General features: G+C 41.0%; 1 long non-coding RNA gene across 1 annotated transcript in view; it reads left to right on the top strand.

The window, feature by feature from the left end:
• The window catches only part of LOC132206032 (uncharacterized), a 310,901-nt gene that overhangs the window by 269,033 nt on the left and 25,435 nt on the right, over positions 1-16,433 (top strand). The window lies entirely within an intron of this gene.

Below are 16,433 nucleotides of genomic sequence, written 5' to 3'. Positions count from 1 at the left end.
TTGGAACTGTTTCAAGGAATAGCAAGGTGTTTCTTTCAGATCTCAAGCAATGTCACTAAAAGAGAAATTATCTGGTCATTATCACATTGTTTGCTTGTGGGACATTACTGTCCATTAGTGGTTCCTGTGTCTCTCACCCTACAATAATGACAACGTTTCAAAGGTACTTCAATGGCTTGAAATCAGTTTGGGAGAAGGGAACTTGAAGCAATAACAGGTATTATATAAATGAAACTTTTTATTTTCTCTTGAAGTAGAATGTCTCAGATGTTCTGATCTTTAGCTTCAGAGACAAAAACAAGTTATTTCAGAAAAATAGAGTCATCCGGAAGTTCAAGAATGTGCAGAGTTCTTTAAAAGCAAGAAACAAGTCATTCAGAGAGAAAAAGGCCTCTCCCATAAGCAGAGCAGTTTAACAGTACCCAAATCAGTCAGGACAGAAAAGAAAATGTCCTGAGTGGCTTAACATCAGCAAGAGAGAAGCTCCAGAAACAAAATGCAATGGAAGAAAAGTTAAAGGAACCTATGTTAAGAAATAAGTGAGCTGTGTTGGCAGTTTGTTTAAGGATCTCAGGAAGAGAGATTACCTGCAAAACAGCATTGAGCAAATGCAGAGCTTTGTTAAAATAAAAATTTAAGCTGTGTTCTCTGAGCAAGGAAAATTAAAGTGGAAACTGGGTGACCATTCATTGAGCTTTAAGCATCTGTAAGGTAAGTTAAGGAAAAATGTTTGAATATTTATTTATGACACCAATACTGAGATTATTATAACCAGTTTGTGTTGTTTGTAATATTGTTAGTTTTTATTCCTTTTGCAAGTAATTACTTTTACATTCTTTTATTAAAACTACATTTGGAGTCTCTTGTCAATATGTTCAGTGACTGACGACCACAGTAAACAAGTTTCAAAAATGAAATTTACGGTCAATCAAGCCAGGCTTTGTGCAAGGCTTTGATCTGTCAGTATAACTGTTAGCTGGGATCATAATCCGAGGATCCATGAACCAAAAAACATGAATTGAAGAAACTGACAGAAGAATCAAGGATGACATGAGAATCTGAGAGGTTCTGATCTGGACATGGTGAAATTTAAATTCAATCATGGCTTTCAAAAGGACTTTAGATCAGAACATGAAGATAAAACATGTTTCAGGATTAAAATTAAAGGGTAGGGGAAGAAGTTCAGCTGAGTTGCCCTTGCCTGCACACGAAGGCTTAATGAGCTTCTTGTGTGCAGAAAATAGTTTATATCCTAGGGATGTCAGGAAACAGTGTGCATCAGTGCAAAAAGCTTCAAAAGGACAAAGAAAAACAAGTGGGCAAATACATACCAGGTGGGTTTACATGGATTCTTATTCTTTTGTAGGATTTGAGCACTGTTGGTAAGTCAATAATTTGCTACCTTTAATTGTAATTGAGAACATAGAACATAGAACAATACAGTGCAGAACAGGCCCTTCGGCCCTCGACGTTGCGCCGACCTGTGAACTAATCTAGACCCATCCACCTACACTATCCCATCATCATCCATATGCTTATCCAAGGACTGTTTGAATGCCCCTAATGTGGCTGAGTTAACTACATTGGCAGGCAGGGCATTCCATGCCCTTACACTCTCTGAGTAAAGAACCTGCCTTTGGCATCTGTCTTTAATCTACCACCCCTCAATTTGCAGCTATGTCCCATCGCACAAGCCAACGTCATCATCCTAGGAAAAAGACTCTCACTGTCCACCCTATCTAATCCTCTGATCATCTTGTATGTTTCTATTAAATCCCCTCTTAGCCTCCTTCTCTCCAATGAGAACAGGCCCAAGTCCCTCAGCCTTTCCTCATAAGACCTTCGCTCCAGACCAGGCAACATCCTGGTAAGTCTCCTCTGCACCTTTTCCAATGCTTCTGCATCCTTCCTGTAATGGGTCAACCAGAACTGTGCACAATATTCCGAGTGAGGCCGCACTAGCGTTCTGTACAGTTGTAGCATGACATCACGGCTCCGGAAATCAATCCCTCTACCAATAAAACCTAACACACCTTATGCCTTCATAACAGCACTATCAACCTGCGTGGCAACTTTCAGGGATATGCACTGCTGCCTTGAACCGCTCTGTTCAATTTGCCTTGGTACAACTCAAAATGTTGTTAGGAAATTCCAGGATTTTGAGCCAGTAACAGCAAAGGAACAGCAATATAATTCCATGAGAGGATGGTGTGTGGCTTGGATGGGGATTTGCAGGTGATAGAGGTTGGGAAAGAGCTGACAAAAGAATATTGGAAGTTGATGCAGGCATTTTGCTACCACTGTGTGTCAGTGATGCAGAGCTTCCCTGGTTAATTTGTTGCACAGGGTATCAAACAGGTGGGTTGCTTTTTTTTCTGAATGATGTCAAGTGTCTTGGAGTTGCACTCATCCAATCAAGAAGACAGCATTCAATCACACTCTTGACTTGTGCTTAGGAGATGGTGGGAAGGCCCTGGGGAGCCAGGAGTTGAATTATTTGCCCAGCCTCCGATATTCTCTTGAAGCCAAAATATTTAAATGGCTGGTACAGTTCACTTTCACCCCAGTGATATTGACAGTGGGCAATTCAGCGATGGTAACATTGTTGAATGCCAATAACAGATGGTTAGATGCTGTCTTGTTGGAAATGGTCATTATGTGAAGGTTGTGTTATTCGAAGGATGCCCATCTTCAAACAGTGCAGGTTGGAAGCCAATGCCTTCTAATAGAATAGCGGGAAGAACCAGAACAGGGAATTGCTTTTGAACACCACCTGGCCTCTTGTTACTGAAATGATTCAAACTCAAGCCTGAAATTTTCACATTACAGATCAATGGAAACCTTGGAAAAGTGACGTTAATGACTAAAAATAATGTGTTTACAATTTATGAGAAGGGTTTCCTGAAGTTTTTTGCAGGAAGAGAAGTTGATGCTTTAGGAATATACTGATGAGTGTGAGCTACCTATAGTTGTAGAACACCTTCAACAACCTGAAAGCATTCCAAAGCAATTTGAAGAAGATGATGTACTTTTCACAGTGTTGTGAAGGAAGCACAGCAGCCAAACTGAATAAAGCAAGGACCTGCAAAAAGCAAAGTACTAATTACTACACAATCTGTCAGTGATGATGATGTGCTTCAAATCAAAGCTCAACTTGTGTGCTTGACATACTCATCAACGTCTCAATAAGAACTGTTGAGTTCATAAATTATCTGAGAATTATCTCACTCAAATTTGGTTAGAATAATATATTTGAATATTGAAGATGGAGATAAGATGCCAATTGTTCAGGCTGCTTTGTTCTGGATGGTAGCAAACTCTTGAATATAGTCAGAGCTGTAATCTGTCACACTCCTGATTTGTTCCTTGCTGATGAAAGACAGATTTTGGGGGTCAGAAGGTGACTTACTCAGGATGGAATTCCCAGCTTCTGACCGTTTTTTTGTAGTCACACAACACCAAGAAATAGTCCAACAGGTTTATTTGAAATCACAAGCTTTCATAGAGTTGCCCCTTCACCTGCCAAAGGAGAAATGATCTGAAAGCTTGTGATTTCAAATAAACCTATCGGCTTATGAAGTAGTGTCATGTGACTTCTGATTTTGTTTACCTGCGTCCAACACCAGCACCTCCACATCATGCTTTTGTAGTCACAGTGTATTTATGGTCGATCTAATTCAGTTTCTGGTTGATGGTAACCACCAGGAGTTTGATGTTGTAGGACTCTGTAATGCTATTGAACGTTAAGGAAAGATGGTTAGATTCTGTCTTGCCAGAGACGATAATTTTCTGGCACTTGTGTGGTGTGAGTGTTACTTGTAACATCACCCAAGGATCTAAGAAATATCTCGATGTATTTTCTAAATGTTAAAAACTAAGAACTGCTGATGAGCAAGGATATTTGAGGGACCAAACACAAAAATGAGTTAATGCTATTAGGCAGGTTTGAAAGAGCACAATCAATAAGGCCAATAGGATGCTGTGGGGCTTGAATTACAAAGAGGAGGAAGCTAGTATTGAGTTTTGCGACACTTGATCAGACTTGCAGTACTGCTTTCAGTTTTCAGTATTCCACTTTATTGCCTCAGAGAAGGTGCAGTGCAGATTCACCAGGATGAGTGAAGTGTAAATCTGTGAGGGCTGGTTGCCTCTAGGACCCAGGGCAGGGGTTTGAGGTATATCAGGACGCAATAACTGGGATCCTCTACTATGGGGCTACTGCTGTGCTTGTGTCACAGACCGAAGCAGGGCAGGGGATCGCGGACAGGAGAAGCACCCGGGTCTGTTGTCTGTCCCTGCTCCTGACTGCCGCCTTGAATTAAAATGTTCAAAGGCTGGTCTAGTGGATGCATTTAAAAAAGGCAAAATAATTCAAGAGACCAGATAGAGTGAAGTTATTTTTCTCTGGGCAGAAATCAAGAATGAAAGAACATAAACATAAAACTGGAATCTCATTGTTTAGGAGGGGAAAGCATTGTAGCAATTTCAACATTTTTGCCACAAAATCTGAGAGTTTTGGGACATTCAGAGCTTTCAAGATTACGATTGAGTAAAATTTTGTTTGGTAAAGTTATCAAGTGATATGAAGCTATGGTGGATTGAATTGAGACACAGATGAGATATTACCTAGCCCAGGGAGGCCATGGCCAACAGTAAGTGGCCCTACTCCCAATGTGACTGACAACAACATACAGCATGGAACCTGATAGCAACTAGTCTGTGTGGTTCTGAACAAAATTATTGGCCATGCATCTACTGAGGAAGGTCGGTCGAGATTTTGCACCAAACCTTTTCTTTAGAATTCATTTCTCACTCTAAGCACATACAGTTTTGGAGATGCTCATGGCTGCTAGTGAATCATTTACATTAATATTTAATTTTTAATTATTCTAGTAATTGATGACTAATGCAAAATAAAGTTTATAGTTTCACATTCACGCTAGGAAATCAGAACTACTATATTCAATCAATCCCCCAGGTAAACTTCAAGTTGTTTTTACAATTACTATGTATTTGTAAAAGAAATGAATGTGCCAAAGAATCTTTATTTTTACCTCTTGCCAATTGTTTTTCTCCCACACCTTCTTACCCAACTGCTACTTACTTCCTACTGAGTTAAGAATCTCTGATTACCAGTTGCCTCCTGGTACCTCCCAAAATAACTGCATCTCTTACACAGCTAGACTTGCAACCCAGGAAGCGAAGAGTTCAAATTTTAACACAGCAGGTTGTAAAATTTACTAAATCTGTTAAAATAAGAGCTGCAGGCTAGATGTAAAAAGTCAAACTGCTCACTATTGCTCTTTGGGAAAAGAACTTCTTTCCTGTTTCTAGCCTTCCCCTATGCTTGACTGTATGCCACACAACAGAATTCAGCCTTTCTGGTCTGGGAAAATACTCCATTTTATGATATAGATGCTAAACCTGTGGCTGGCGCTATTAGCCTCTGCAAATACTTATTGTTAGAAAGATTCAGAAATTATTCCAAGTTAAGCAGCTTATGAATTAGTTCATTGAAACTAATTAAACTGGAGATGCAGATGATAAAAACTTTAGAAATGATCAGTGTCCTTATTGGCCTGTGCAACACAACAATACAGGACGAAACTGTCATTTGTCAAGATGCTTTATCTCCCCTAGATAATCTACTAAAGAAAATAATGAAATCGTGCAAATGAACAAATATATTAAATCTCTTTTAAGTTAGTATTAAACATATGCCGGTAATGCATTAATTAATTAGTTTGACACAGCTCCCCAGATAATAGTCAGTGTATTCTGTTGAGCTGAGTCATACATGCAGGCTTGGTCCACAATCTGATCTCAATTTTTACAGTTACCTACACATCTATTAGCCCCAGAACACGTAGAGTAGCAATAGTTGAATTAACTCAGAATTATACTATGCAAAGCAGAGGTTTTATTACATGTAACGATTTACAAGGCATGGAAAGAAAGGAGATAACACAATGTGGAGCTGGATGAACACACTGCCAGCTGGAGGCCTGGCAACATCAGAAGAACAGGAAAGCTGAAGTTCTGGATTGGGAACCTTTTTCCAAAATGTCCTGCATCTCTGATGCTGCCTGGCCTGCTGTGTTCCTCCAGCTTCACACGTTGTTATCTCAGGCTCCAGTATCTGCATTTCTTGCTTCTCATGATAAGAAAGGACATGCTTCTTCACCCTTATAGACTCCACTTTCATGTGATCTGGCATCATTGTCACAGTTCATTTTGTACAGCCTCAGTGGCTATTTATAAAGTAAAGATGCAACTAACCCTTTACTCTACATATGCTGTCTTCTGTTATCTACCGATCTCTGCCTACAATGTAAATTTTGTGACTTTGGTGTCAATAAGAAGAGATTAAACTCCATCATCAGTAGCGATGAAGATAAACCTCTTTCACTAAGTTAACAGTAGTTGCTTAATTGCTAGCTTTCTTACCTCTGACTTTGAAGGTTGTGGGTTTAAAGCCTATTAAACTCATGTCAGAGGTACCTTTGTTCGAGGAGATCACTAACCTATCGTGCTCTCTGCCCCAGAATATTATTTTAGTAAACAGTACAGCAATTCTTCCTTATGCCCTGATCAATTCTTTCCCTTAATCAATGCCTTTAAAATTCATATTATGTTGATATTAACATATTGCAGTTTGTGAGATCTTCCTGTGTATAAATTGGTGGCCACATATGCTATGTTACAACTCTGACTTCACTTCCAAAACTAAATATATACACACAGGACTCATGCAATTTAATCAGCAATTTTGCCAAGGTTAAAATCAAATGCAACTTTCTCCTGTTTTATGAAGGGTCTAGGCCCGAAACGTCAGCTTTTCTCCTGAGATGCTGCTTGGCCTGCTGTGTTCATCCAGCTCCACAATTTGTTATCTCGGATTCTCCAGCATCTGCAGTTCCCATTATCTCTGATCACAATTTTAACCTCAATGTGAAGCCTCTTCCAGGATGCCTAACCTGAAGAAGTTACCCTCCTCCCTCCTGACCAACCTCAGGGGATCTCTCTCCCAATCCAACTCTCTTGTCCTCTATCCATCTTCGGTTTGCCTCCCTCTCTCTCCCTATTTATTTCAGAATCCTCTCCCCATCCCCCTTTTCTGATGAAGGGTCTAGGCCCGAAATGTCAGCTTTTGTGCTCCTAAGATGCTGCTTGGCCTGCTGTGTTCATCCAGCTCCACAATGGGTTTCTCCTGTTTTAACCCACTTTCCTCTCGTCTCCTCCTACTCAAGGAATAATTCACTTCAGCGATCATTTTCACCACAGACAGCAGCCCTTTGCCACCTAGGTTCAAAGGTTATTCTGCTATTATGAACTTGAAGAAAGGGTGTTGCTGTGATATTTGACAATGTGGGTATGGTTATATTAGATAAACAGCACTGAAACAGGCTATTTGTCCTACCAGCCTATGCCTGAGTTTATACTCCAGTCATGTCTCCTCTCCTCTTTCCTCATCTAAATCTATTTTCTTAATCCTTTATTCCCTTCTCCCTCATATGTTTGCTTAAATGCATCAAAACCATTTTTTCAATTCTCTATGGAAACATGTTCCATATTCCTACTACTCTTACGTGAAGAAGTTTATTTCAAATTCCCTGTTGGACCTTATGACAACCATCTAATCTTGATGGTATTTAGTTACTCCCTTCACCACAGGAGGAAAAACAATCTCTCCATTAAAACCTTTCATCTATTTTGAAGACTCCTGCTATCTCACTCACGCTCCCTTCATTCTTCATAACAAAGAGAACCATCTTGTAAACTCTTGTCCCTTGTGTATATCCATGCATTTTTGCAAATCATCTTTGTATCCTCTTTTATAGCTTTATGTTGTTTTTACAAAATGGCAGTCAGAACTGAGCCCAGTTGTCTCAGTGTGCTTTAAATAAAGGTTCAACAGGTCTTTTGCATAACTTCTCTACTTTTCAATTCTATTACTGTAAAAATAAAACTTAGCTTGCTTTTCTATGGCATTTCTAACTGTGGTGCAATGTCAGTGACATTAAGCTTGAGGTTTCATCTAATATTTACTCTTTCACACTTTCCAGTATTGATGATAAGGCTTTTGGAATTTGTAAAACAGAGAATGGAAATGAGAACTGCACTTGATAATCTGTTGCCAAGCTTGGAACATTGAAACTTTCTGCAGCGCTTGCTTTACCAACTGACGCAGACCAGAGTTTGAATGGGATAGTTTAAATCCATTCTATTCACTGCGACTCATATAGTTTACCCATTATTGACTGGGGCTCAGTTAGTGCCAGCTGTTTGGAATGGGAGCACAGGAGGGGGATTTGTTAGGTGTGTCCAGAATGGTTTTTTGAAACAATATGTAAAGTAGTCCAACGAGATAAAGGGCCATTCTCGAACTGGTATTGGGGAATGATCCCAGCAGGTGATCAAAATTTCAGTTGGGGAGCATTTTGGGAATAGTGACCGTAATTCTATAAGTTTTAAGTTACTTATGGATAAAGACATGAATAGTCCTCGGAAGAAAGTATTAAATTGGAGGAAGGCTGACTACCATAATCTTAGGCTGGAACTGGGGAATGTAGATTGAGTTGGCTGTTTGAGTGTAAACCTACATCTGGCATGTGGGAATTTTTTAAAGGCCAGTTGATTAGCGTTCAGGACCAGCATGTTCCTGTGAAATTGAAGGATGAGGATGGCAAGATACGGGAACCTTGGATGGCAAGAGAAATTGAGAACATAATCAAAAAGAAGAAGAAAGCATACATAAGGTTTAGGAAACTGACAACAGACAGAGCCCTCAAAGAATACAAAAACAGCAAGAAGGAACCCAAACAAGAAATGAGGAGGGCTAAAAGGCCGTGAAATATCTTCGGCAAGCAAGATTAAGAAAAACTCCATGGAGTTTTATACATATATGAGCGGCAAGAGGGAGTGCAGGAAATAGTAGAACCCTGAGTAGCATCAACATACAGAGAGATCTAGGCATTACAGGTCTTCAGTTCATTAAAAATGGCAACACAAGTTGATACAATAGTCCAGTAGGCATATGGTATGCTTGCCGTTATCAGTTGGGGCACAGCATATAAAAATTGACAACTCATATTGCAGATGTATGGAACTTTAGCTGGGCTACCTTTGTAATATTGTGTACAGCCTTGTCACCACACTACCAGAAGGATGTGGAGGTTTTGGACAGGGTATAGAAATGGTTTGCTAGGATGTTGCTTGGTTTGGAGGGTATTAGCTATGAGGCGAGTTTGGACAAGCTTGGCCAGTTTTCACTTGAACATCAAAGGATGAGGGGCGACCTGATAGAAGTTTACAGAATTATGAGAGGCATGGATAGTAGATATAGACAAAGTTTTTTTCCCCAGGGTTGAAATGTCAATTACTGGGGACATAGGTTTAAGGTAAAAAGGGGTAAGTTCAAAGGAGATGTGAGAGGCAGGTTTTTTGCTCCAAGGATGATATGTACTGACAAAGAAGGTGATAGACATAGATGCAATAGCAATGTTTAAGAGGCACCTTGACCATTATATAAATAGGCAGGGAATAGAGGGATATGGACAGCCTGGAGATAAAAGGTTTTTAGCTTGGGAGGGCATCATGTGTCGGTATAGCCTTGGTCAACTGCAGGACCTGTTCCAGTGCTTCACTGTTCTTTTTTTTATTTTAGAAGGTGAAACTTTCCAAATCTGAATAGATCAGTGCCTCATAACGTTCTAGTATAGAGCATAGAAAAGTACAGCACAGTACAGGCCCTTTGGCCCATGATGTTGTGCCGTGGAATAATCCTAATCCAAAAATAAAATAACCTAACCTACATTCCCCTCAATTCACTGCTGTCCATGTGCTTGTCCAGCAGTCGCTTAAATGTCACTAATGACTCTGCTTCCATGACTACCACTGGTAAACTATTCCATGCGCTCACAACTCTCTGGGTGAAGAACCTCCCTCTGACGTCTCCTTTATACCTTCCTCCTAACACCTTAAAACTGTGACCCCTCGTGACAGCCAATCCTGCCCTAGGGAAAAGTCTTAATTTTTAATCAGTTCCGATATTTGCTTAGCTTTCACTGAGAAATTTAACCACAAAGTTGGCAGCACAGCCTGAAAAGAGAGAAAAACCATTCTAGTTTTCACTCAAATGCAGCAAAGCTTTAATTTTCAGTGAGAGTTCCATGTTCAAAGCAATCTAATCACAAATATACAACATAGTGATAGACTGAATGTTAGAAGCTTTTGTTTAAAAATCCATTTGTGCAATGTAGTCACCACTGGCTATATCTTAATTTTTTGTCCATCCCGAATTAACTTTGAGAAGATGGTGGTGAGCTGCGTTCTTGAGCCACTACAGTGCATGCTGTTGTGACTTGTAGACAGTGTACAAGCAATTGGGAATCAGGTGGTAGGCTTCTCATTGCAGGATTGCCAGCCTTTAATTTGCTGTTATATAATTATTTGGCTGGTCCAGTTCAGTTTCTGATCAATGAAAGTCTTCAATAGATTGGTAGTAGGGAATTCAATGATGGTCATTTCATTGAATGTCAATGTCACATTGTAGCACTTGTGTGGTACACATATGACTTGCTGCTGATTGAGCCAGACCTGAGTGCTACCCCATTACATTTGGACATGAACTTCTTCTGCATCATAGGGGTTGCAAAACGTGCTTAACATTGTGCAATCATCATCAAACATCCCCACTTCTGACCTTATGATGAAGGGAAGATCATTGATGAAAATGGCTAGGCCTAAGATACTATCCTAAGAAACTCCCATAGTTACACCTTGTGGCTGAGATGACTGATCTCCAGCTACTGGAAACCTTGGATGAACTAGGAAATCCACTCTACTGAAGACCAGATGTGCAGCATTCAAGACCCATATCTATATGGGAAGTCCAGATATGATTTTTGCAAAGCCATCAAAGATGCCAAGAGGCAGAACCGGAATAAATCAAAGGCCCAAACCAACCAGACTCCTGTCGCCTTTGGTAAGGTTTAAACAACATTACAGGAAACAAAATGAAGCAGAGCAAGATAAAGGACAAAAACACACCCCTCCCTGATATGCTTGAATGCTTTCCATGCCTGGTTTGAGCAGAATGCCAGCAGCATGATGACACGTGAACTGGCAGCCCTGGACGTACCTTTGCAAACTGTTACCATTGCAGACATCAGCTTGGCCTTCCCAGGAATCAAACAAAGGAAAACGATAGGCCTGGATGGAATCCCTGGACAAGCATTTAAATCCTGTGCAAACCAACTAGCGGAGGTGTTCACCGACATCTTCAACCTTTTGCTCCTACAAACCAAAGCCCCTACCTGCTTCAAGACGATCACCATCATCCCACTACCTAATAAAGCACATACAATGTGCCTTACTGAGATTGGGTCTGACCTCCATGATCATGAAGTGCTTCAAGAGGCTGGCCATGGCCCACATCAGCTCTTGTCTCCCAGCCTGCCTCAATCCCCTTAATTTGCCTACCAATATAATAGGTCCACAGTGGATGCCATATCCCTAACCCTGTACTCATCCCTGGAACATCTGGGCAACAAGGACACCTACTTAAGACTCCTGCTCATTGACTACATCACTGCCTTCAACACCATTATCCCCTCTAGACTGATCTCAAAACTCTGAGACCTGGGTAGCAGTTCTTCCCTCTGCAACTCGATCCTCAGCTTTCTGAGATAGACAACGGCACCTCCTCCACAATAACACTCAACCCTGGAGTTCCTCCAAGGTTGCATCTTCAGCCCCCTACTGTACTCCCTGTGCACCCCTGGCTGTGTTGCCAATTCCAACTGAATGCTATCTGCAAGTTTGCTGGCAACAATATTGTATTAGGACAGATATCTGACAACCTCGAGTTAGAATACAAAAAGGAGATAGAGAGTTTGGTGACATGGTCAATGAGAACAACCTCCCTGTCAATGATGGCAAAACTAAAGAACTGATCATTGACTTCAGAAAGAAAAGAGAAGAACACATCCCCATCTACATCAATGGTGCTGAGATTGAGAGGGTGGAGAGCATCAGGATTCTAGGAGTGAGGATAACAAACAACCTGTTTGGACTTCCCACGTAGATGCAACAGTCAAGAAGGAACAACAAGGCCTCTTCTTCCACAGCTGGTTCAGGAAATTTGGCATGTTCATAAGGACCCTCACAACCTTCTACAGATGCACCATTGAAAGCATACAGTTCGGGTGCATAACGGCCTGGTACAGCAACTGCGCTGCCCAGAACCATAAGAAATTACTGAAGGTGGTGTGCACATCCCAGACCATCCCAGAAGCCAACTTGCCATCCATGAATTCTACTTACACGGTTCGTTGCCCCAGAAAGGTGGCAAATGTGAGCAAAGACCCAATGTACCACAGTAATGATCTCCTACAACCTCTTCCATCAGGCAAAAATTACAGAAGCTTGAACACATGCACCAGCAGTTTTAGCAACAGCTTCTTCCCAGCTGTTATTAGACTGATGTATGGACGCTGTAACTTCAAATGATGTTGATCTTGCAAATGCTGATCTTGCCTAGTGCACGTGCTGTGCGATGTAACCTGTGTGCCCCTGCCTAGGCTTTTTATCACCCTATAATCTGTATGTCCTTGCTTAAAATGACCTGCTTGTACTGCTTGTAAAAAAAAGCTTTTCATTGTACTTAGGTACAAGTGGCAATAAATAAATCAAATCAAATCTTCTAAATTGGCATTTTAGATTGGGAGATAGATCAACAGAGGCACAGTGACAGACATTTAAAGGATATTTCAGAATACTCAGTCTAAGCATATTCGTATGATTAGATTAGATTATTAAAGAGATTATAGCAACTCGCTTTGAAAAGCTCAATATAATTGAGAAGAGTCAACATGGTTTTGCCAAGGGGAAATCATGTTTACCCAATTTATTGGAGCTCTGTCAAGGAGTAACATGTGCTGTGGATAGAGGGATTTCTCTAAATGTATGATGTTGAGATTTCCAGAAGCCATCTGAGGTTTTTGGCTGGTGGATTGTTAACTTCAGCTCAGTTCTTGGCCTTGATTTTGATCTTGACCTTGCATGACCTGTAAGCTGTACACCTGCTATAGCAACTTGTGTGTCTTGGATACTACCCAAGGTGGTTAGTTCGTTACATTGTCTGAAGGATCCTTGATCTCCTGAATGTCTTTTGCTGAAAAGCTTTTCCTTAATGAATCAAGCATTACATCATAACAACATCTGGAACACTTTTAATCTCATCAATTTTTACCATGAAGGATGATAATCCCTGTAAATAAGTTCTTTTTGTGGATTTTTAAGACAGGTATGTCTCATTTTTGATTATATCCTGAATCTGTGTTGTTGAGCTGGTTTCTCTGAAGTTATCATAGAATCATAGAATCCCTACAGTATAGAAACAGGCCCTTCAGCCCAACAGGTCCACACTGACCCTTGGAGCATCCCACCCAGACCCATCCCCCTATAACCCACCTGATCTACACATCCCTGAACACACTACGGGCAATTTAGGATGGCCCACCTAATCTGCACATATATAGTTCATCGTGTTTGTGTACAGCCAAACTTTAATCACAACCTGCTGTTAAATCTGTGCTGAAGTATATAAATTGTACTTCAATTGGTTGATGGTTAGATGGCTTCATTCTCTATGCTTCTTGTATCTGGGCAGTGAGTATCTTATACTCAGTACGGTAGTAGAGAATTGCTGATTACTGAGCATTAACCACTGTGAATGATAATGCTGCGTTGGAAGGTGAGGAATTGAAATGATCCTCTTGAACTTCTGATGTCTCATCATCAGACTTAAAATTCAAATCTGACAAAATAATAATTTTTGCATAGACTTTCGCTGTCTGACTGACTTCAGTTGACAATTTTTCAGTGAGCTTGAGTGGGTTGTACTGCTCATGCTTGTTCACAGTATGTGTTTCTACTGACAAAGTTTGCTGATTTATGTCATCTGAATGTTCTTCATTATTGATAGGAATGGAAAACAATTTCATATTTCTGTACAGTCACAGATTTTATTTCTGTTGATAGTATGAAATTCTCTTATGTCAACATAAATAATGTCAATGCACTCAATCTTCTTTTTTCGGTTCCACCATGAGACAATGAAGCTCAATGACATCTTCTACCCCTTGACTAGTTGGATGACAACAGTTGGTTTCTGAACCTGTTATTCTTTGAATGCTTCTTTTTGAATAAACTTGGAAAAACTTGGTTTCTGTTGAGATTTTTGATGTCTCTTGGAAATAATTGAACATTTTTCACTGCTTCAAAGATTTTGAGGTCAAGACTTGCAATATCAGTTCCGAAGTGCAAAGCATTGATTGTAAATTTTGCGTATATTTTTGGTTTTTGAGCTGTTTGCGTCACAGGGTTACTGTGGCAAATCTCTAATCTTGAGGGTCATGCCACCTAGACTTTGCAGTTTTATCTCTGTGCTCAGTAAGCTCTAAGTCTTCAGCCATGATATTCAATCTGATACAACAGCAACACCTGCCCTGCATCAAGTTTGATTTAATGGGATGTCTGTTAAAATAAAAGAAAAAGCTTCTGTCCCACCTGAATTAGTTGGATTACCAACTTTACCTAGGAATACCAGAGGTATCTTTTTTAATGCATCTTGTTTCTCGCATGCGTAACCATTTAATGTTTAGCAGCTCTGAAACTGTGTCCTACTTACGTACATCTTCTGGAATTGGCCTAAAGTTTTATAGATGTTACATTCTTTTGTCATAGAGAGTGCTTCATATGCTTAAGACGTTTTTGTTCTATAGCACTGACAATGACTTTTGAGGCTGAATCTTCCCATATTTTAGCTTAAGTATGACTTTCATTGAGTTTCTTGGAGGCTTTATCGCTGTGAACCCTAATGGTTTCTCACACTATTGTCTCAAACTTGTATCATCATCTATCTACTATTCCCATCCCTCCCCTCTCATCTCATGCTAGCTCAGTTCTCCCACTCACTGTGGCTGGAACTACTTGCCACTGCTGGAATATCCAGGGTCATGATTGAGAATTCACCATCTTTAGAAGGTTGTTGCACATGTGGTCAATCCCTGGACACCCAGAACTGCCTGCAAGATTTATGACATTTGTCGTGTACATGGCTGATTAAGGAAATAGGTGCCCTGATTTGCAGACATGGACCTGCATATCCTGGTTGATGGGGTGATGTGATGTTTCTAGTATCATGCACTCCTCTGCCAGTCCTAGGGGAAGAGCATAGCTCTTCTAGCCTCCTCTGACATTGCCACCTGGGTTGGTGTGGACTTATCCATCCAGACAAACTTGCAACAATGCCACATGAAGAACATTGACCTCCTTGATTCTTACAGGTAAAGTGTCACCTTCATTTCTCTACCACCTCACACTTACTATCTATGCTACTGCACTCACCTTTCACTGTTTCATACAACATCTTCTCTCACTCACTCTCAGCCACCTAATCACTCCAGCCTACTGACCCTGTATGGCCTCTGTGCCTTCTCATTTGCTTGGGCCACTGCCACCTCATCACCTTTCTCCCACTTGCAGCAGCACTACTAACTGTGCCAGCCACTCACTCAGTAAGCCCATCCTTCTGTCATAAGTCAGGAGAAAATGTCCCAGAACAGAGCAGAGAGAGACAGCCAAGATGGATATCCAACATTTGGTTCCTCACACTCTGCAAGGAGAGGATCCTGATTGTGGCTTGTCCGAATGGCTGACTGGCCCTGCCCAATCCTCTGGGCTGATTTGGATGAAGCCTTTGACTGACTACAGACAGCGCATACCTCTTGTCGGCTCCACCTGGAATTGATTGAGCACCATACTTCTTTAGCACTGAGACATGACCATTTGCTTGAAGCACATCTGATAATGGGAACTGCAGATGCTGGAGAATCCAAGATAGCAAAGTGTGGAGCTGGATGAATACAGCAGGCCAAGCAGCATCTCAGGAGCACAAAAGCTGACGTTTCGGGCCTAGACCCTTCATCCTCTCTGATGAGGGGCCAAGGCCCGAAATGTCAGCTTTTGTGCTCCTGAGATGCTGCTTGAAGCACATGCTGTGTTTTGTCGTGTAGGTTGCTGCTACATGCTGTATATATGACATTGAAATAGAATGGTGACATATGGCAAACTGGCTATCCTATCTACTGATGACTGCTGACAACCATACCCTAACGGCCTGGATACGTGGCTGTGCTGAACAGCAAAGGAAGACAGAAATACTCTGAGATTTTTAAGTTCTTACTGAGGTGGGGGGAGGTGCAAAACGTAAAAAGGCAAGGCATGATAGGGACGATGCAAACATCCAGGTAGACACAAAGTGAGAGCCCTAAGAAAGCAAGCAAGCATCTCTGAGATGTTCGAAGGTTTAGTCCATGAGCTGGGTGTCTGTCCTTGCATGCAAAATGACCTTGCAGCAGCATTGC

The sequence above is a fragment of the Stegostoma tigrinum genome, chromosome 28 (genome assembly GCF_030684315.1).
Source record: "Stegostoma tigrinum isolate sSteTig4 chromosome 28, sSteTig4.hap1, whole genome shotgun sequence".
Lineage (NCBI taxonomy): Eukaryota > Metazoa > Chordata > Chondrichthyes > Orectolobiformes > Stegostomatidae > Stegostoma > Stegostoma tigrinum.
Note: the sequence above shows the minus strand (reverse complement) of the source record. Positions and strands in the feature narration are given on the sequence as shown.